Genomic DNA, 21931 nt, shown 5'->3' with positions numbered 1-21931 from the left:
TTTGTCTTTGTTGCAGGACACCCATACGCCGATAACTTCTAATAGCGTACCACTGCCTGATAGCCACTAGAATTCTTGCCGGTCGCCATGCCTTGGTCGGGATAGTGGTCTCAAACGGCACGCTGGCGGGGTATACGCGGCACGTGTACGCGGGCGGCGCCGGTGCGTACCATGCGCGCGCGTCCGCCGTACCGCTCAACGCAAGTAAGTTACACCACATAAATTTTGAACTTATCGAAACCGTAAAAGTAAAATGGGCCTTATGCCCCTCGTTTTACAGTCGCAAATTCTGTACTATTGGTTTGTGCTCTACAAACATTTTGCCGAAAGCTCTAGTTGTGGAACTGTTGACAAATTTAAACTCTTAACCTATAAGCATAAGTTGCATTTTACTCTGATTTAATAGGGTTCTGTCACTCGAAAAGGACTTCTCCGATTGCGAGCAAGTGCGTCTTGTACTAAAAGTTGAGATCTTACGAATCTAGGGTTTTATGTATTTGCACCGATTTCTCCGTTGTTGTTTCGCCGATTTGTGTGACGTTCTGCTACATATTTAAGTGATGTGTTCTGGTATGAATGGCAATGTTGCCGGTGAAATTACAGACACATAAGGTTAAACGTCTACGCCTCAGGTTTATGGAAAAACGCACTTAGTAGGAAGTTTTCGGTACATGCCCTGCGAAGTGTTGCTTTGTATATAGGCGATGCTTATTTCAATCAGGTAGGGCAATCTGTTGGTCCGTCAAGTATAACTTTAAAAAAAACACACACTCTCGTCATTCATCATATCGACCCATTACCGGCACAGGTCACTCTACAATGAGAAAGGGTTAAGGCCGTATTCCACAACGCTGGCACAGTGCGGATTGGTGGGCTCAACATACTCTTGAGAACGTTATGTAGAACACTCAGGCATGCAGGTTTCCTCACGATGTTTTTCTTCATCGTCGAAGCAAGTGATATTTTAAATTACATAAAACGCACATAACTTAGAAAAGTCAGAGGTTCATGCTTGGTTTCGAACTCGGCTCCCCGAAAGTGAAGTCGAGCCGCTATCCACTGCGCTACCACCGCTCACTTTCATTCGCATTTATAATTTTACGGAAAAGATTATCTACAGATGAATTTAAACTATATCTCTAACAGCACAATCAGCATTAATAACTTAGCTATGCGGTGTGGTGTTTTCAAAGCCATAATATGGCATAATTACTTATCCATACAACTATTCATACGTTTCTTTTCAACGTACGGAACCCAAGTGCACAAATGATCTTCCCTTTGACCGGCTTTATAATAACTTGTTTATGTTTCATCATCATCATATCAACCCCACTTGCCCAGTAGTGGGCCAATAACGGCCCACTACAGGGCACGGGTCTCCTCCCACAATGAGAAGTAGTTAAGGAGGTAGTCTACCGTGCTGGCCCAGCGCTGATTGGTAGACTCCACACACCTTTGAGAACATTATGGAGAACTCTCAGGCATGCAGGTTTCCTCACGATGTTTTCCTTCACCGTTGGAGCAAGTGGTATTTTAATTGCTCAAAACGCACGTAACTTAGAAAAATTAGAGGTGCGTTCTGGGATTCCTACTAGTCCTACCCACATGGCTATCACCACTTTACTTCCCTTCACTTTGTTACTGTTTAATATCTTTAATCTATCAAATTATACTCCTTGAATATATTTATTGTCCTTATCTATTATATTTTATCTGTTTGTACTTCTTGAATATATTTGTTTAAGTAATGGGCATGATGAAAGTAACAAAGAATCGCTTAAATATTGCATTATTCTCCTAACGGTATAAGATTAATGTTTTGTGAAAAATAGTTTATTATTTATAATATTCTAAGAACAAGAATATTATAAATGCGAAAGTTTGTAAGGGTGGATGGATCGATAGATGGATGGATGTATCAATGGATGGATGGATGTTCGCTACTCTTTCACGGAAAAACTATTGAACCAATTAGATACACATTTCGAACGAAGATAGATAATATTCTGGACACAGCTACTATTTGTCCCGAAAAAATGTACGGTTTCCTCTGGATTTATGAAGAACCAGATATATAGCTAGTTTTCAATAAATAAAACTGTAAAATCTAGCGATCCGCTATGACAGGTTAAACAACAATTAGAGCGAATGACGTCACGTCAACATAATTTTGTACTGCTTGAACTTCGAAAATCCCAGGCAAAAAGGCAGGCCGCTCTAGTTTTTGCCTATAAAGTCAACACTGCAGCGGCCATAACACCCAGCGAGCATTGTCATGAGGAAAAAAAATAATTTGCAATGTATATCTACACCACCGTTACGATTTATGCATAAATAAGATATTTTGGGGAATAGTAGATGGATAATTACGCCATATGGTGAAAGCAGATCAGGATACAGTTTTCGACTACAGGTAATATAAGGGAAAACGGTCAGCAGCGTCCTCTTTGATACTACTACAATCTAGCTATTGCTACACCAACATGGTGATTAGGGGGAAACCCGTGTGAAGAGGCCTTTAGTCCAGCTGTGCACTGTTTCGACAGCCCAGTAGCGCAGTGGATAGCGACCCTGCTTACTGAGTCGAAGGTCGTGGGCTCGATTCCCAAAACTGGAAAATATTTGTGTGATGAACATGAATGTTTTCACTGACCCGTTGTTTATCTGTATACTATAAGTATTTATGTATCTTCTTATTCTTAGGGTGCCGTCTCCTTACGAAGGTTGGCAGTCATTAAGACTATCTTATCTTTGGACACCGCTGCTTTAAATCATGATATTCTTCTCCGGCCAGGCCTTCTTCTGCCTTCCACTTTACCTTTTCACATTTTTTATTTATGTGTATGTTTCATAAAAATATTCATCAGTCATCTTAGAACCTATAACACAAGCTACGCTTACTTTGAGGCTAGGTGGCGATCTGTGTATTGTCGTAGTATATAAAAAAATATATAGGCTAAGTTTAATGAATTCATCGTTCTTAGGTTTTATATATGCTATCGATTAGTAAATAGTTCCGAACATCATACGACAGTTTTTCAAAATTAGTCATCGTGCCCAATGTGGAGTGTGCGTAGGATCTAGGGACGTGTTAACAGCACGTAGCTATGGCTGCCCTAATGACAATATCGAGTTTACAATCTGTTTACACTAATCCTATCACAATTACTGCTACTGTACTTAAACCTGCAATATAATATCCATAGATATTAGATAGTAATGACAATTATGCAAGCTGTGTGTTACAGGCAATGTTAATAGGATTGTTACAATGGTGATTTTATCTGAATCGAATTTTCAAGTAGGTATAAAATATAATTATTTATCTATTCACTTTCATATTCTCCTAGTAGGTTTGCAACTTCTGTCAAGTAAATTTTGCTATTCTATACCTTGGGCCACCGTATCCCATCGTTCGCCTCAGTTACTTTATTTTCGCTTAGCATTGTTTCTGACTTGGCTCGGCTCCTAAGAGTCCTAGCGTGATGTTTAATAACCCATGCCTTCCTATGCACCTTTTATCGAATTTTATAATATGTAATACCTTTTCTCGAAGAAAAATTACAGTTACAGTTACAGTTACAAATACAAACCATCCCTAAGCAAAAAATTCCATTCATAAGTTTTTCTGTTGCTTGTCATTCTTTCGCATATTAATGAATAAATTATAGCAACGACAAGAAAATAATAACGTAGGTAATAACAGTCCGTTTACCATCACTTGACGCGTGGTCTATTATTATGTAGTCTGTGATCAGAAGAATATGATCAATTGGCGGTAAATTACGAAACTAAAGGTTTAGTTAAGGGATTTTTGATCTCATCTGAGATTATGTTATTATGTAGTTATTTTATGTTTTATTTTGTTCTACGAGTTATTTGATCTTTTTTTTAGAAACAAATTATTTTATTTCTTCGCGACCGAAATAAAAAACAGTGCCAGATTCTGTCATAAAATCAATTGTATCATTTATTTAAATATAAAATTTTGATCTGACCCGGGAACCGAACCTCGAACAAATTACCACGCAATCGAAGTTAAAAGCAGATTGTGTAAATCGGTCATCAAACCTAATTTATTCTCGGCTTCACAGACTGATAAAATGAATTGTTTTATGTGTAGCACAATCTACTATTTTGCATACTAGGACAGCTGGAAAAAATCATAAAATATACAAAAACTTAAATTATATGATTTGCTTTTAGTGTAAACAGGTTCAGATATTAATTCTACTTATATGAGATCTGATCATTCTTGTTTCCGAAACGCGAATGATTGTATCGTATACGTTTACAAATTTCCGGTGACATGTCCAGTACGACTTGATCGATGTGGACGGAAAGTCTCACGTGAAATATCGGATAGAAAAAAATTGTGTAAGTAGTACTTAGAAGATTTTGAAAACTTCAGTTTTTTTTTTAATTTACGTGTACGTATGGTTTGAGCATTATTACCATGTTGGTAAACGGGTTGGTGTTCGCATTGGATGGTAGTAGGACAGAGGATGCTGCATCATACGAAGAATGAGTTTCAACTTTTTTTTTTACTTTAATAACATTTTAAATTTAATTAAATAACTTCCTTATTCAAAACTGTATTCTGGTCTGCCATCACCTCACGGCATTGAGACATTTTTTTTACTTGTTGAATACCTTAATATGTTTTAAAAAATATATTTCATCTTTTGTAGGTAGGTTTCAAAAATGCGAATAAACAAAAGAGGAAACGAGGAATAAGAAAGTCGTAGTACATAAAGATCGTTGAGGAAAATACATTAAAATACGACGATGCCTCCAGTCGAGACGTTTCTGTAGCATTTCTCAAAGCGTTTCCAACTTTTGAAGGCGATTGAAAACTTTAACAATAAAAACGCATCGCGGCGTGATTCGCAGAAGATTTGGAAAGCTATACTTTTGCCCGTGTATATTTAGTTAAAAATACATTACTAGGATAAGTTATAACTATATATATACCTATCTCTTCTTCACAATACATTTATAATAATATAGTATTTGTAAGACAACATATTAGTCTATATAAACAAAAAGTGGTTATAAACAGTCGACTTACAAGAAATGCTTATAAATTTGCGTCAACTGCATATTGACTGCTAAAAAGGTACAGAAGTAATTTTTGGGGTTGAGGATAAGCTTTTATAATATGATTCCTGAGGTAATTTGGAACCTGCAAATGCAAAAGTTTTAAGAATTTGTTAAAACACATTTATTACAGCGCCGTTACTATACAATTGACGATTTTTTTATTGACAAGGTTGCAGGAAGCATCCGGCTCTTCTTTCATCTCTCACAAGATAGAAAAATGAATGTTGAACAGTTGATGTTGGAAAAGAGCAACTGCTGAGTTTCTTGTCGGCTTCTTCTCGGTAGAATCTGCCTTCGAACCGGTGGTAGAGTTACTACAAAAATACAGACTTGACTTATCAAAAGTGCTTATATTAGGCCTACTTTAAATAAATGAATTATATATAAACTAGAATCATTTATGGAAAGAAAAACATTCTGTGTGAGGTAGTTCTGTTATACAATAATTTACCTGAGATAATCGTTAACACTAAAAGTTTACCAATATTTAAATCACTTTTTTGTGCATGCACAAAATACCGCAATTTAAGGTGACCTGTTCTTTATAAAACGATTTGTATTATCGCTCGCTAACTTTTTCTTTAACCACCCGCAAAATTTTTTTTTTAATAATATTGTGCATTTGTGTGCACTTTGAGATTTTATATCTACTAATTTTAAAATATTATTGTATTCTCGATGTAAGTAAAATATTGTGTTCTTTTTGAGAAATAAATTTCTTTAAGCCGATATATTAGTAATAATGAAACTGAAGTATTAGTTTTTATGAACGCGCTTATCTCAGCCCATTGGTTGTATATAAAAATAACTCTGTGATAATTTTTGATAATTTTAATTTTAGTAATCAAGATTGTTCAGACTTTTCTTTTTATAGAACGCAAAGGCAACTGTTTAACCAATCTAGGTTAAACCGAATCCTCTATAATGTTACAGTGTTACAACAGTGTTACAACAATTAAGCACCTTGTCGAATTGACCTATTGAAGCGCCGGCATACAACTTTGAATGACATTGTCAATACAAGTTAATACAACTTGGTTCTATGTAAACATGATTATTGACTTTAGGTGCGCAAATAATATTAGTTCGGGAAGTGGCTCAGAGAACTTTATCGCTTTCCCACTAGTAATGGACTACCTATTTGCTTAGATGGAATGTCTTTGAAGCAGTTATCACATTTTATATTTTGCTAGCGGACGCTTGCGACGTCATCTGAGTAGAATTTTTGATTCCTCGTGGGATTAAATAGTTGGTTGTGGGGACTACTTGTACTGGATATCTTAAGTAAACCGTTTGACATTAAAAGTATTATTACTTAGTGACACGTTGTACAATACTACAAACTAACGCAGATATTTTTGTTACTTATTTTTTAGTAAAAATTCCTACCAAAATTAAAAACGATGGCTTGAATCGCTTTTTTTCATAAATAATTAAATATTACGGGAAGCAAATATTATTTAGAAACAAAAAAAAAAAAAAATAAAAAAAAACATTTATATAGGCCAAATTTCGTTGTTTCACTTTCTAATTTGTTTCGATACAAGTACTTAACAATTATTCATCGTAACGTCAACATCTCCTGAGGATGCTCCGGTGTCGGAGGAAAACGTACGAAGACTGTACATTGCCGAAGATCTGTTTGGTATGGAGTATAAGGATTGAAGAAATTTTAAATTACAGATACTCCTGCTTTTCTTGGAGTATAATGAATTAGCTTAATTTTCATAATATGTCATGAAATCCCGCAAAATGATGGCTCCTTCTATCCAATAACCAATTCACTTGATTTTTGGCATAGAATTTGTTGAAAGGACACGACTTCCACAGGAATTGTAAAAAACCTTAATAAGCGCAGACGAAGAAAGCAGCAACAGCTAGTCTTACTAATATTATAAATGTGAAAGTGTAGATGTTTGTTACTCAATAACGCAAAAGCGGCAAAACGAATTTAAATGAAAATGGCATGAATGTAACCTTTGACATGGAATAGAACATAGGCTACCTTTTATCCCGATTCCTTAAGTAGTTCCCGACGGAAAATTGAAAATTGTGAACGAGCGAAAGTTAAGACCCAATTCTTAAGTCCACGCAGACGAAGTCGCGGGCGGAATCTAGATATAATAAATACCAGCTTCACATAACTTTATTAAATTTGCAGAAATATCTGGAACAGTAATTTATGTATCCATTTCCCCGTTAGCAGTGTGCAAAGACAACATTCGGCCGCAAACTGCCATCGCGCCGCCGTTATTGAACACTAACGCAATATTGCATTCCAACTTCACAATCTATTGTTTTATGTACATTCTACTCGCATAACTACCTACTTCAGCAGTTCACATGGTATTACAGAGCGGGCTGTAATGGGGCAGTTGAATTATACAATGGAAACATTTGTATCTCGTTGGTTTACCTCCAAACTTTTTAGACGCTTGCTACGTTTTTCGGTTCGTGGAGAACTTCACTCACTTAAAACTCAATTTCCTAAGGTTTCCTGGCAGAGATCGCTACTAAGCGATAAAGACGACTTTATCGCTTAGTAGCGTACACTGCTTCTTTTTGTGAAGTTTTTTGAAGTTATACTTCTTATGGCGCGTTAGGAAAAAATGTTGAGTAAATTTTTACGATGCGCGCACACCGTCACTAAAAACCGAAACCAAATTGCCCCTGCCGGGTATCGTTGGGGGGGGGGGGGGGGGGGGGGGTGTTAGCCAGGGTTTCCATATAAAACACTTTCGTCCCGTGTAGAGCATAAATCAGCATATCGCAGAGGCAAGAGCCTTCCATTATTAATAACGACTCGTACAGGTATAACAGTTGCAGATGAAATGTGATTAATAATTAATAATAAATCTTCTATTCAAATATAAAAAAAAACAACACATAGGAATCGCCTTTATAATGTACGTGCTTCACAAAAACATATCAAAGAAAACATAAACAATAAAAAAGAAAAGATCTTTTCTTTGTTTTATAATAATAACCAAATAAAATTAAAGAAACTCAAAACAAAACAAATATAATTCTATGTTGGCAGACACATAATACTATATAACGTTAACTTATCTGTGGTGTTGTTTCTCCCAAACAGAGTATTGCCTCAGCGTTATGCTGTAGCAGTTTAGTTACACTGCTACAGCGCTGATTTTAAGACGACGTCTCTCGACATCCCGGACCGGCCAAGAACTGCTATCTTGGATTAACTTTAGTTTTTTTGCAAACCATGGTTTACCCGTTAACTCGTGGACTGTCAATTATTTTACATATAACTTCCCAATAGCTCATACCGAGATTCGGACCCGGGATCTCCTGCTTAAATTCACAGCGCTCACCGTTGCGCCACTGAGGTCGTCAAATCTCTACTTTCTTATAGTAAGTACCTAACAGTCTAGACGGCAGTATAGCCCATTGGCTTACATAATGTCGTACAGATCAGGCAGGGCACCATAATGAGTTGCCGACTTTAATGGGAATGCCTCGACAACTTCCTTCTTGCTCACTGAATTGGGGAGCGATTGTACGAATATGGACAAGAATAGTGCTTTAGTAGCACTTTACCCGACTAGTAAAATGTAATGTATTTTGCTGATTTTCAACCAATTTTTTGGTGGTATGAATCCCTATCCCTACTAACTATAATATTATAAATGTCAATGTAAGTTTGTTTGTAACGCTTTCACGCCAAAACTACTTAACCGATCCTCATGAAACTTTGTACACATATTCTTGGAAGTGTTAAAAGTAATAAAGGATACTTTTAATCCCGATATTAAGCTCGGTTCTTTTGGGAGAGGGGATGAAAGTGTTTGACGATTTTACACCATAACTCCGACAAATTATAACCGATTTAAATAATTATTTTTGTACTATAGAGGTATATGTGTTTAATTTTGCCCAAAATGTGGTTGGAGATAGAGGACAGAAATCTTCAGCGGACAGCAGCAAACCCCTCATTTAAGGCTTTGCGATACCGAATACTTAACTAAATTTAATGTCACATCAAAAAACAAACGCAGACGAAGTTGCCAGCAACAGCTAGTTACTAAATAAATAAATATACTACGACGATCCACACATCGCCATCTAGCCCCAAAGTAAGCGTAGCTTGTGTTATGGGTGCTAAGATGACTGATGATTAGTTTTTAGGAATAATATATAAAAATACTTATGATATACATATAAACACCCAGACACCGAAAAACATTCATGTTCATCAAAGAAAAAATATCCGGTTGTGGGAATGGAACTATCTAGATTAGTTTAGTTAGTTATAATTATTATCTAGAGCAAAAACAAAACGCGATTTGTTTACAAGAAAAAATTAAAAATGTTGGCAGGACTAAGGCTTTGATTTAAACATGTAAAGGAGTTCAGATAATAATAGGTTCTCTTATTTACCTTTGAAGAATAGAATTAAATTGATTTTATGAGTTTTCCTTGCAGTTCTACATTCATTTCTCAAAAATTAAGAAAACAATCATTCCCCTAACACAAGTTACGCTTACTTAGGTAATAGATGACGATGTGTGTATTGTCGTAGTATATAGTATGAATATTACTATTTATTGTATATCTTAGGAATAGTACAGGTATTATGCAAAACGTGTTTACCAAATGATTATTGTCGGAATGTTGTGATACGACTCGCTCGCTCGTTCATCAACCGAAGAGTGAAATGCAGACACCTCTTGTATTCGCGTAGTTGATTCTAGTGTGGTTCTAGTGCTGTTGAAACTGAAGCTAATTTATCAAACAGTTGGTACATATACTGGCGTTGCTTTGTTTAAAGTTATGGCTGAACTCAATTCCTATTAATATTTTAAACAACTTAACTGTTGTGTACGATGTTTTGCGCATTTGTTTTGTTTTTCAAAAACTTTACCTAGTATAATTAACGGTCCAATTTTTCTTGGTAAGGTTTGTTTATTTATTTATTTTACATCTTTTTAGTATGACTAGTCTGTTCACTAACTAGATATAACTACAAAGTGTATGGATAACTATAAGACAAATGAATTAAACATTATAAAAGACATAATAATATAGCGTACTTCACTGAACAATGCCGTTCACCAGTCATGGAATAGATGCCAATATTTATAACAAATTTAGTTTCTAGGTTAAGTTAAAGCTAAATTTATGATATTAATAATGTAGAGCAAAAATAAGATGCGTCGTTTAAAAAAACTTTTATTCAAATGGTGCCGGCCTTGACTTAACTGTGATAAGGAAACGAGATAATATAACTTTAATTCATTACAACATATCGTTTTCGGGAATTGAATTAAAGTAAATTATATAAGTTGTCGAAAACAAGCACATAAACTCACCTTGTATTAAAAATTCTACGTGAACATTTACTTTTTCTGGATTAAATGTATCTTAAGTTAATTGTTTGGAGCAAAAAAAAAAACGCGGATCGGTTTATAAAATCTTTTTTTTAATGGTTTCGGGACAAAGGCTGACTTAAAAACGATGAGGAAACGGTCAAGTAATGCATTAATTATCTTTTATGATTAGAAGATTGTCATAGTGTCCTTGCGTAGATAATTCACCTAAAAATATTTGAGTATTATATTCATTCTAATGTATGTATGTTACTATAAAACGTTTATAATAGTTAATTTATAGTAAAATACACAAAATAGATATCTACGAATTGTATAAAAAAGTTCTCTGTGCAAAACCTATTTTTAAAGGGTTTTTGTCGTGATTAAGAGGAGGCTTCGATCGTTTTTCAATAACGATATTAACTTTTAAAGTTTTACGATCTGGCACAGTGACAAAAATTTATATTTTATTATTTTTATAATTTTTGCAAATTATTTTGCCACTGTGTTTGTTTTGCTGATCCCAGAAAGTCCCCGGTCTCTGGAAACCTATGGTATATTCGATCGTTTCAAATAGTCCCAAGACGCTTGGGTCAAACCAAACTGGGTTATTATATAGCCACAACTTGAGCAGCTTAATTACCACCAGGTGAGATTGCAGTCAAGGGCTAACTTGTAGTGGAATAAAAAAAACTCCAGCAAGGCTAGCTTGAGCAGTAGACATTTCTCCACGGGGAATGAAGAAAACGTTTTTTTAATCAGTTTTATCCACGTTCCGAATAGGGCGTACGGGAAATAATATCCGTATATAATATTAGTGGACTATTACCCAAAAGTAAACTTCTTCCTTTTTCTGTTATCCTGCTTTGTCCAGCAAGGAGATTTTATTACGAATTTCTATATTATTAATCAAAAATTGGTATATATACTTTGCTATACTCCGCGAATTATTAAATATTTGGGGACAAATGTTGTCTTAGGGATTTCTATATTATATATACTTTGGTTATATACATATGTACATAACCAAAGTATATATACCTATTTTTTTTAATAACTAAATATACCTAGACAATACACGCGTCGCCATCTAGCCCCAAAGTAAGCGTAGCTTGTGTTATGGGTACTTACTGATAAATATTTTTATAAATAATAAACATAAATTCTTATAATATAGGTGCAAATAAACACCCAGGCACTGAAAAACATTCATGTTCATCACACACATTTTATCAAGTTGTGAGAATGGGATCTACGGCCTAGGACTAAGAAAGCAGAGTGGTAGAGTCACTACAAACAGACTTGACGTTTCATAAGTGCTTATTAATTAGGCCTACTTGAAATAAATGAATTTTTAATTTTTAATTTTTGAGAGTCGCACCCCACTGCGCCAATCGGCCGTCAAAAGTATGAAACAACAGTACGTTTTGATTAAGTTCAACGGCAAAAGAAAATCACGCTATTAACGATAGCAAAAGTGAATAATGAGGGCATTTATAGACTACAGTCGATTTGAGCAAGCATATTGATTGTTGCAAATTGCAGAATAGGCAATAAACTTTACCTTACCTACCTTCCCGGGATTACAAAGGATTTTAATGAATAAACCATTTTTTTAGTTGAATACAAGTTAGCCCTAGACATCAATACCACCATCATAGGTAATGATGGTAACGGGCTAACCTTTTTTTTTTTATGGGAGGGGAAAAATCCTCATGGATGCCTGGCACTCAAATACCTCCTCCCTATCTCCACTCGTTCTTCCAGGAACCGCTTGCGTAACATCTGGATGAGGTCTCTTAGGTCTTTAGATCATAGACTTTTGCCTGTCCCACTCGTCTTTTATCCTTCTTGTCATGGTACCTCACAACATATCCGCCCATGCATCTCATTTTTGTTCGCTTGCCAGCATCCGGGGAATGAGGTTATTAGCGGCAATTGGCTTGCCATTTCCTTGGGCTGCCTATCGTAGGTCGCTGAAAAATTCACAAGCAAAAATAGCATGCACCGGTGTGTCTTCTTATTTATTTCATTTATTTAAACATCTTTATTGCGTAATAAAGGAGAAATTACAAATATAGTTAAACAAAAAATTAAAAGCAAAAGGCGACCTTATCACTAAAAGTGATCTCTGCCAGGTAACCTTAACGATAGTACACAACAAAACATGAGAGACGGGAAATCGCAGTTAAAATAAACAATACATAAATTTACACTCTTAAGTACATACTACTAATAACTAATATAATAAATTATTAAAAGAGATCAATAAAATAAGATATAAATAAATATATAATCCTCAGGGCTCTAATCTTGGCCCAATCTTATTTGAATTTTTATTAATGTCGTAGTTGAATGTTTTAAATTCTGTCAGTTCCAGCTTTATGCGGATGACCTTAAAATGTATTGTAAGATAAAAAATATCGTGGACTCTATGAACATGCAAGAGGATTTAGATAGACTTGCGATATGGTGTGATGATAATAATTTGAAATTAAATCATCTAAAATGCTTCTTCTCTGCGGTACGGGCATAACTCACTTTCTGCTCTACCTAAAGCGTGTAGGTATGTACGTATTAAACAAGCCATGGCCTCTTAAAGCTTGCGTTAAAGATTTGTGAATTTCCCCGTGTTTCCTACCTATCCACAATTTTAAGACAGCGATAAGTGTCCTCTTCCACTTTGCATGTCTACATTGTGTACTGTATACTCCTTACTGTTTCTTTTCCTGTATGTTATACGTGCAATAAAGTGTTTCTTCTTCTTCTTCTTCTTCTTCCATCGCCTCCCATTTCCCATTAGTCTATAAGCCGCGTTTCGCTTGCAAATTTATAAACGCTGTTAAAGTTTTGTACTGGCCAGGTGTCTTCTTTCATCAAGTATCTATACTTCAGTGCTTCCTTTCCTTGTACTATATTGATTTTTCATTATTTCGCATTGAATGCGAATTAAAAAGTTTTCCAATAGTTACTTTTTACTTAGCCGGTCGGTTTTTTACTAGCTGCCTGCAACTTCGTTCAAATTGAGTTTGTGATTTCGTATGTCGTAGCCGTTTTCTTTGTCTAAAACCATAGACTTCCATTGCTGGACTAAGGTGTCCTGTACTGCTTATGTCACGTATATTTAGTATAAAGTGATGACCTATGGCTCCCAAACATGGTCGCTAACTATGGGCCTCATAAGAAGGCTCAGAGTCACTCAGCGGGCGATGGAAAGAGCTATACTCGGAGTGTCTCTACGTGATAAAATCAGAAATGTGGATATCCGTAGAAAAACCAGAGTCCCGCACTGGTAAACGCAGCGTTGGTCGACCCCCGACGAGGTGGACGGACGACATTAGGCGCGTCGCAGGTAGCCGCTGGATCCAAGCGGCACAGAACCGTGGAACTTGGAACTCCCTACAAAAGACCTATGTCCAGCTGTGGACGTCTATCGGTTGTTATGATGATGATGATGAATCAACGTCTTTCAATATTTCTTTACCCGCGCGCAGTTTCGAAAGATCTGAAACTATATTAAATTGATTTGAAATGTTATGCCTGCATTATTTGAGGCTGGTTCCATACAAATTTTTGACGTTTTTGATTAAGTAGTAAGTTTCACATCTAAATAACTGAAAAAATACTCATATAAACGCCAAATGTTACGCGAGTGTGCTAAATCGTAATAAATAAATAATAAATAAATATACTACACACATTGCATTTACACATACACACACACAAAAACATACACACACACACACACACACACAACGCTCACACACAAACGCCACAAATACATTACAAGTAGACAGTTATTATCTTTGGTAAACCTTTATATTCCATATGGATAGGATCTACTAATTTATTTCAATTTGTATATGATGTCATGGAAGAGCGGGGCAGACTGCCACAAGTTCCAGTAGTAATACTAATAACTTACTAGGATATATTGCCCAACAGATATAGACATCAATTTCGATGTATTATGCTTTAACGATACGAAAAAAAAAAAAATTTTTTTTTGACCGCCATCTAGCAAGTAAGCGTAGCATGGTTTGTACCCATAAAACATGCTAAGATGACTGATGAATATTTTTATGAATAACTAACTGTCTCCGCGCATTTCATTTCGCCTTAATATATTTACATCTCAATGTCTTTATAAAGTACAATACGTACACGTAGGTAACATCAACAGTTTTACGATAAGGTATAGACAACATGACGTGCGCTGCCAGTTGTTTTGTTACTAATGAACGGCTAGATAATTGTTTTGATTTTAAATAACAAATAATTGAATTTTAATACCTAGGTATTATACTATTCCGGACTAACAGGAATCAAACAAATCAAAAATAATGAAAATCGGTCCATCCGTTCTCAAGTTATACATGATGTAACTAACACGACTTTGTTTTATAAATATAGATATAAGTAGCTACATAAATACTAATAATATACAAATAAACACCCAGACACTCTAAAACATTCATGTTCATCACATGAACATTTTTCAGTTCCGAGGAATCGTATCCACAGACTTTGTACTCAGTAAATGGCCTCGCCAATCGGCCGTCCATCCGAATTTCTACGCTAACCGTTTGGGCTGTAGGTTGTCTGCCATTCAGTCAGACAAAGCCTTTTATAGTTATAGGTAGAAGAAGATAACAACCATTTATCTACTTGAATTATCTTGTAAACAGTTTAATTTTCGACCACAGTACAAAGGCACATCAAAGCCAAAATACCATTACCGAAGAGACGTATTTTAAGCTTTCTAAATTCGCAACTGTTAAAATAATTAGTTGTCTATTTACCAAGAGTAATGGTTTTTTACGCTTATACGAAGCTCGGAGGGAAGCACTTTGTTTATGCCCATCTCCTTTGAAGCGAAGTTTTCATTAAAGAAAATTAGTTAGAGCACGTTAGCATAAATTTGCATGAACTTCCAAGTGCCTCACCTGGCCAAATATTAAGTTATTAAATAATACCCGGACCCTACCTTGAATTTAGTTAGCTTCCAATGGCGCGAAAACTTCTTCATGTTCTACTGGGCCGGTTTAACAATTAAAACTTTTTTTCTTGTTGATGCGTATAACCATTGAAGTTTAACCTAGTTTAGAAGAAATTATTTTTTGAATATATCTTACTGTGCTGTATATTTTTAATGAAACATTATTACAACTACAATTACAATTTATATTATTTTTAATATATTTGCAATTGAGTGGTGAAATTTAATAAATTAAAATACCTTAAGTATAATATAATATTAGATAGTTTAAGATTTGCATGTCGTACACTGCAAATAAACATGTATAATATTTTATCATGTTTTAAGCAAATAAATGAATTTTGAATTTGAAAATTGTAAAACAAATCTATCAGCTCAAACTACTGGACTGAATTTAGCAATTAATATAGCTATTATAACGAAGGCATTCATAATAATCTTTAAAAACTCATCCCTCTATGCAGTGGATCGAACTTGTTCCCCTCGAAGGCTAAGCCGAAGTTTTACCAACTAGACAATTCTTATCGCTTTTTTTTCAACTAGCTATGAATAAAGAAGTATGAGTGAAGAGAAAATAATTATGAAAATTAAGCTTAGTTTGTGCAATTTATAAAATCTTAATTTTTATACTCCACACCAAACAGATCTTCCACAATGTACCCTCTACGCACGTTTCGCTACGACATCGGAGCATCTTCAGTACGGCTAGCATGGACAGGAGACAATTACTTTCCGGGGAAAAGGATAAAAATGTATCTTCTCCCACACGTGTATGAAGCAAGTGGAAATAATATCCAAATAATATATGTGTAATAATCAACTTCTCCATTTCCCTAATCCCGTGCTTTAGCCGGTGAATACGTTAATTATATCCCCTGCCAAGGGATATAATCAGTGGATAAAACTTTTGTCTCCTGCCTGTGCTAGCCGTGCAGGAGACAAAAATTATACCCCCGATTATATACCCTAAGAGTATAGAATATGAGAAGTTTACTCCCGTTTATTATTACACATATATTAATTGGATATTATTTCCGTGTGTGTCAGTGCTCTGAGAGTTGATAAAGCTGTGGGAGAAGATACATTTTTATCCTTTCCCCGGGGAGATAATTGTTTACTGCCCATGCTAGCCGTGCTGTCTGTGCTAACCCTGCAAATGTTGACTTTACAATGAATAATTGTAAAGTTCTCATTCGGACAGGAACACACTAGTGACGTATAAAATATGCTTTTTATCGCGGTAGTATTAACATTTTGCACATTTAAAAACCGAAAGAAACGCGGACGAAGGCACGGGCAATAGCCAGTGATCATTACAATCATAAGTTTGTTAGGAGGGGGACAGGAGCTGATCCTCCGAGGATCCCCCGGTGGTGTGATTTATGATCCAAACACGTCACTTCAAATACCTCGTGGCGGATCAAAAAAAAGGTTTCCTTTCAATTCGCAGAGGTCACGCTTTCCTTGGCCCATGATTGATGGCTACAAGATCGCTATTCAGGCCAATAATGTTATCAAGGCTTTTTATATGCCTCGCCAAAGTATTATTCTATTAGTAGCTTTAAGATTTTAATATGTGGTAAATTATGAAAATTAATTTTCTATATTTTTTTTTTTTTTACTTTGTTTTATTTTTTTTTGACATGTATTTATTTTAATTGCATCCAACATTATGTCGTAACTGATCTTAAATTGTATGGGTAAAGCCTGAAATAAATGATTATTATTATTATTATTATACTCAATGTGCAATTTAATCCTTATACTCCACACTAAACATATCTGCGGCAATGTACCCTCTACGCTCTTAACAATTATTAATTGTAAAGTCATCATCTCCAGAGGATGCTCCGGTTTCGGAGCGAAACGTGCGCAATGTACCCTACATTGCCGGAGAACTGTTTGGTGTAGAGTATAAAGATTGAAGTAATTATAAATTTCAGATACGATAACTAAATTAACAGTTTTTTCTGCTTTTTACGGAGTATGGCAAAGCTTAATTTTCCTAATTATTAATAATTCCTATACATGTCGAACACGCCGTTACGGAGAGAACATTATGGAAAACTCTTAAGCATGCAGGTTTCCTCACGATGTTTTCCTTTGAAGTGATATTTAAATAATTACATTTTAACAATAACGCCTTCAGTTGATGTACCTCTAAAGAGCAGCACATTGTACGACGTGGCATGCCCTGAGAAATGTTACTCTGTTAAGGCGATACCATCAACTCAGTCCGTCAATGAATACTATATTTTTTTTAAATACCATGTTACATGATAAAAGAGATGTCGTTAAGACGCGTGGTTTTAAAATGTTTCAACAAAGATTCAATTATAAGTAAACTTGAATCGATTAAAATTTATCGATGTATTCTATTTCAAAGTTTAGATAAAGTCAAAGTCAAAGTCAAAAATATCTTTATTCAATTATATAGAATAGGTGGCACTTTGGATGCGTACGGTACATGAGAATTACACATTATTGAGATAATGGCGAGAAATATATTCGTAAACTATCAGATAATGTTTTGACTTATCGATAAATACATTTGTGGCTCGAAACGAAAGTAAAAGAAATCGCGGTCAAAACTAGTTTGTAAAAAGGATAAAAAAAATGAGCACGAATTTTTAATACCTTAAAATTTTTCTCGCCGGGGCCTTATGCAAAGTAGTACCGTATTTATTAACCAAACTGAGTGCTGAGTATGATAACCTCTCGAGCTCATAAGGGCCATATTAGCGTGCACGTTGCATAACTGTCACATCCGTGCCATAACCGTGCTGTAATTCAATTATTCCGCCTCGGTGCATGCGACTAACGACCTTTTGGACAGACTACCGCGTTCGTGTGAATTCCCTATAACGATTCCGTGGCTAATAAAATTAGTTGGTGGTAGTTTTAAAAGTAGTTTTTGCTTTTCTTTGGATATTTTTTTATAGCTTATTTACTTTTCTTAACTTTTTTGATTGAAAGAAAGAAAACGCATTTATTTGATGTGTAACATTACATTACTGCAATATTTTGAGTAAGCGGTGACAGAATTATCATAATATATCATGGAATTCCGCAAAGTAACGCCTGCTTCTATCCAATATCCAAGATATAAGAATTAATTTTAGTTATTTCAATGTAAAGATTATAAAAGGTGTAAGAAGGGCCTCGCTAACAGAAACACTATTTCATATCCACCTCAGGCAAATTTATTTTATCTCCAACAGTTTTACAGATAAAATAACAAGGAACGATAACAATAAAATGTACAAATTGTAAGATGTTAGCCTTCCCAGCCTGCAATTGCCTAGCCCTTACAATGTTTTCAAGTCACGTCTGCTGAGAGGAAGGTGTTTTAGCCTGTTCTAGTATCAATACCTATTTTATAAAGTGTACTTATATACCTACTTTTAGTGTGGCCACTACGTGTTGATTTTACTCGATGCCGTTTAAATTTTTTATAAAGCAGATATTTGTTTTTGTATCAAAGGAATTCTTATAAAATAAGTTTGATGTGAATTCCCCATTATGTGCTGGACATGGGAAAAAACGCGTTTCGCGTTTTCGCGCGTGTATATTTAAGTTGGTTGGTAGTTGGTTTTAAGAACTTTTGAGTAATTGAAATATGAATGTGAGGAAGCCTGCATGCCCGAGAGTTCTCCATAATGTTCTCAAAGGTATGTGAAAACCCTTCTCGTTGGGGACGGAGACCAGTGCGTTGTAAGTTGGCCGGTAATGTGTTGATATAATGATGATTATGCCTGTGGCCGCCACGTTAGGCGGCAATCCGCTAATTTTATGACACAAAAACTAATAGCAATTTTGTAGTATAACTAGTGCAAAAAGTTACCCCCATGTCTGCAAGATTGCGATAGAATGATCCGCTAGATTTTTTGAAAACAGTATAGCGAGGAAAATGCACGTAATTGCACACTTAAGCGAATCCGTTTGCTATTGGTATCGTCAGACTCCATGCGATCTACAAAATCACCTTCGATTTAGGTATATTGACACACACTTACAGGTGACAGATTGTCCCGTGTGCGAAGACCTTTATGCCATCATGGTAGGCACTTAAGCATTTAAAATATCTCTTCATCCCTAAGCACATACGGAAAAAAGCAATTTATAAACACACAGAAGAGATGCCGGGTCAAATGCACGACTCCACGCTTGTCGTCGGGGGGCGGGGGTGAAATAGACATCTCCTTCACCCCCTCCCAGCAATGATCCGTGAAATTATGTACATATTCACCTATTTCCCACTATTCATCACTGTGAATGGCGGGCCTCGGGAAATGGCTCTGTCGCGAATTCTTTGCGAGTAAACATTGAGAAAAGGCACAGCTTTTAGTGCATCGGTAGCCTAATAAAGTGCCCTGTAGTGGGCCGTTAATGAGTTGATGATTGAAAGAACGTTGGATAGAAGCAGGTGTTACTTTGCGGAACTCCGTGAAATATTATGAAAATAAAGCTTACTTTGCTATACTCCGCGGAAGCAGGAGAATCTGTATGGTGTAATTTATATTTTTTTCAATCCACAAAAAAAAAGATCTTCGGCAAAAAACAGCTCACGTTTCGCTCCGAAACAGGAGATGTTGACTTCACAATTACAATGAATAATTGTTAAATAACATGATTAAGACAACATGAGATGATGTCTTAACAATTATTCATTGTAGTCAACATCTCTATTTACTCCGATCAGTATTTACTCAGATAAAAAATGAGAAAATCCGTAGAAGAACTGGAGTTACCGACATGATTCAGCGAAGTCGCAAAGCTGAAGTGGTAATTGGTGGGGCACCTAGCTCGGAGAACCGATGGACGTTGGGGCTACAAGGTGCTGGAATGGCAACTCCAGCTCGGTAGACGCAACGTTAGTCGGCCCCCAACGAGGTGGACAGATGATATCAAACGCTGGAAACAAGCGATCCAGGACCGTGGATTTTGAAACTCCCCGCAAATTACCTATGTATATCAGCGGACGTCAATCGATTGAAGTTATGATGATGGTGATGACAGTATTTACTTGCATTACCCACGACCACGCCTTTACGCGCGTACTCATACAAACAGAATGACAACCAACTAACCAAACCAACCAGTTTCGCATAATTTATATGCCACCCGCGGGTGTCGTACGAGGCGATTAAGTAAATATAACGGAAAACGGGCAGCAGCGTCCTCTATGCGATTGCGATCGCCAACCCGTGTGCCCAGCGTGTTGATATTGTGCGAACCCTGCCGTTGGGAAAAGCCTTTAGTATACCAGTGGCTGTTTTAGGCTATTGATGATATTCTTATTTGTAAATGGAATTAAACCTCCAAGAAACCCAGCGAAAAACTAATATCCTCCTATGAAATTTATATGAAAATCAATAAGAATGAATATATATATGTTCCTAGTAACAGACAAACTGTTGGTTTAGTTGTAGTAGTAGAAAAGTAGTAGTGTTTCTATATTGAAAATGTCAAAAAAGACCCTACGATTGCAAAAGTACAAAAAATTTAGGTACTAGGGGCTCAGAATTGGAAACAGTATCACTTTAGCCCTAAACTAGCTATTATGTACGCACGTTATGTACAGTATAGACCATTTTTATGAGCCGCCCCTCCCACTTATTGTGATGATAATAAAGCCTCAATAAATCTGCTACTTTCGCACACAAAGGCTTTTAATATCAGATACAGGTCCTGTCCTATAATAAATTCTTTTATGTAGTTATTGTAGGAACGATTTAAAGGAATGCATCAGTATCGTAGCTTGTTTAGTTTGTTCTTAACGTGGTGACAAAGTCATTTCCACAAACGCAGGATAAGTATATAATTATATATATAATTCAGTAATTGTTATCGATAGACTTGGCTTTAGATTATTGCGTCGTAGATGGCACTTTTGATGCGTATCCCTATCCCTATCCCTATCCCTACTAATATTATAAATGTCAATGTAAGTTTGTTTGTTACGCTTTCACGCAAAAACTACTTAACCGATCCTCATTAAACTTTGTACACATATTCTTGGAAGTTTTAGAAGTAATATAGGATACTTTTAATCCCGACATTAAGTTCGGTTCCTTTGGGAGAGGGGATGAAAGTGTTTGACGATTTTACACCATAACTCCGACAAATTATAACCGATTTAAATAATTATTTTTGTACTACAGAGGTTATAATATGTGTTTAATTTTCCCCAAACTTTGTGTAGATCTGAATGTGGTTGGAGATAGAGGACAGAACTCATCATTTAAGGCTTAGCGATACTGAATACTGTATATTGTTTTAGAAATACATCTAAATTGAATGCCACATCAAAAAACAAAATCAAACGCAGACGAAGTCGCGGGAAACAGCTAGTATTAAATAAAAAAAATTGAGCCACCTATCGGTTAGATGATGGCGATAACTACATTCGTAAACTCAAAACTAAAGCTACGAGGTTTTCAAACGCGCTCTGGTCTAAGAGGAAGCCCATAACAAACTAAGCCAGGTATTC

The 21931-nt window shown here is 35.7% G+C and overlaps 1 protein-coding gene across 1 annotated transcript in view; it reads left to right on the top strand.

The window, feature by feature from the left end:
• The first annotated feature begins 37 nt into the window (after window positions 1-37).
• Window positions 38-21931, top strand: part of LOC120628618 (calmodulin-binding transcription activator 2) — a 243522-nt gene continuing 221628 nt past the window's right edge. The window contains exon 1 of the mRNA XM_039897082.1: window positions 38-204. The gene's annotated coding sequence lies outside the window, so the exon portion shown is untranslated. The remainder of the gene's footprint in view (window positions 205-21931) is intronic.

This window comes from Pararge aegeria, chromosome 13 (assembly GCF_905163445.1).
Source record: "Pararge aegeria chromosome 13, ilParAegt1.1, whole genome shotgun sequence".
Taxonomy (NCBI): Eukaryota; Metazoa; Arthropoda; class Insecta; order Lepidoptera; family Nymphalidae; genus Pararge; species Pararge aegeria.
Note: the sequence above shows the minus strand (reverse complement) of the source record. Positions and strands in the feature narration are given on the sequence as shown.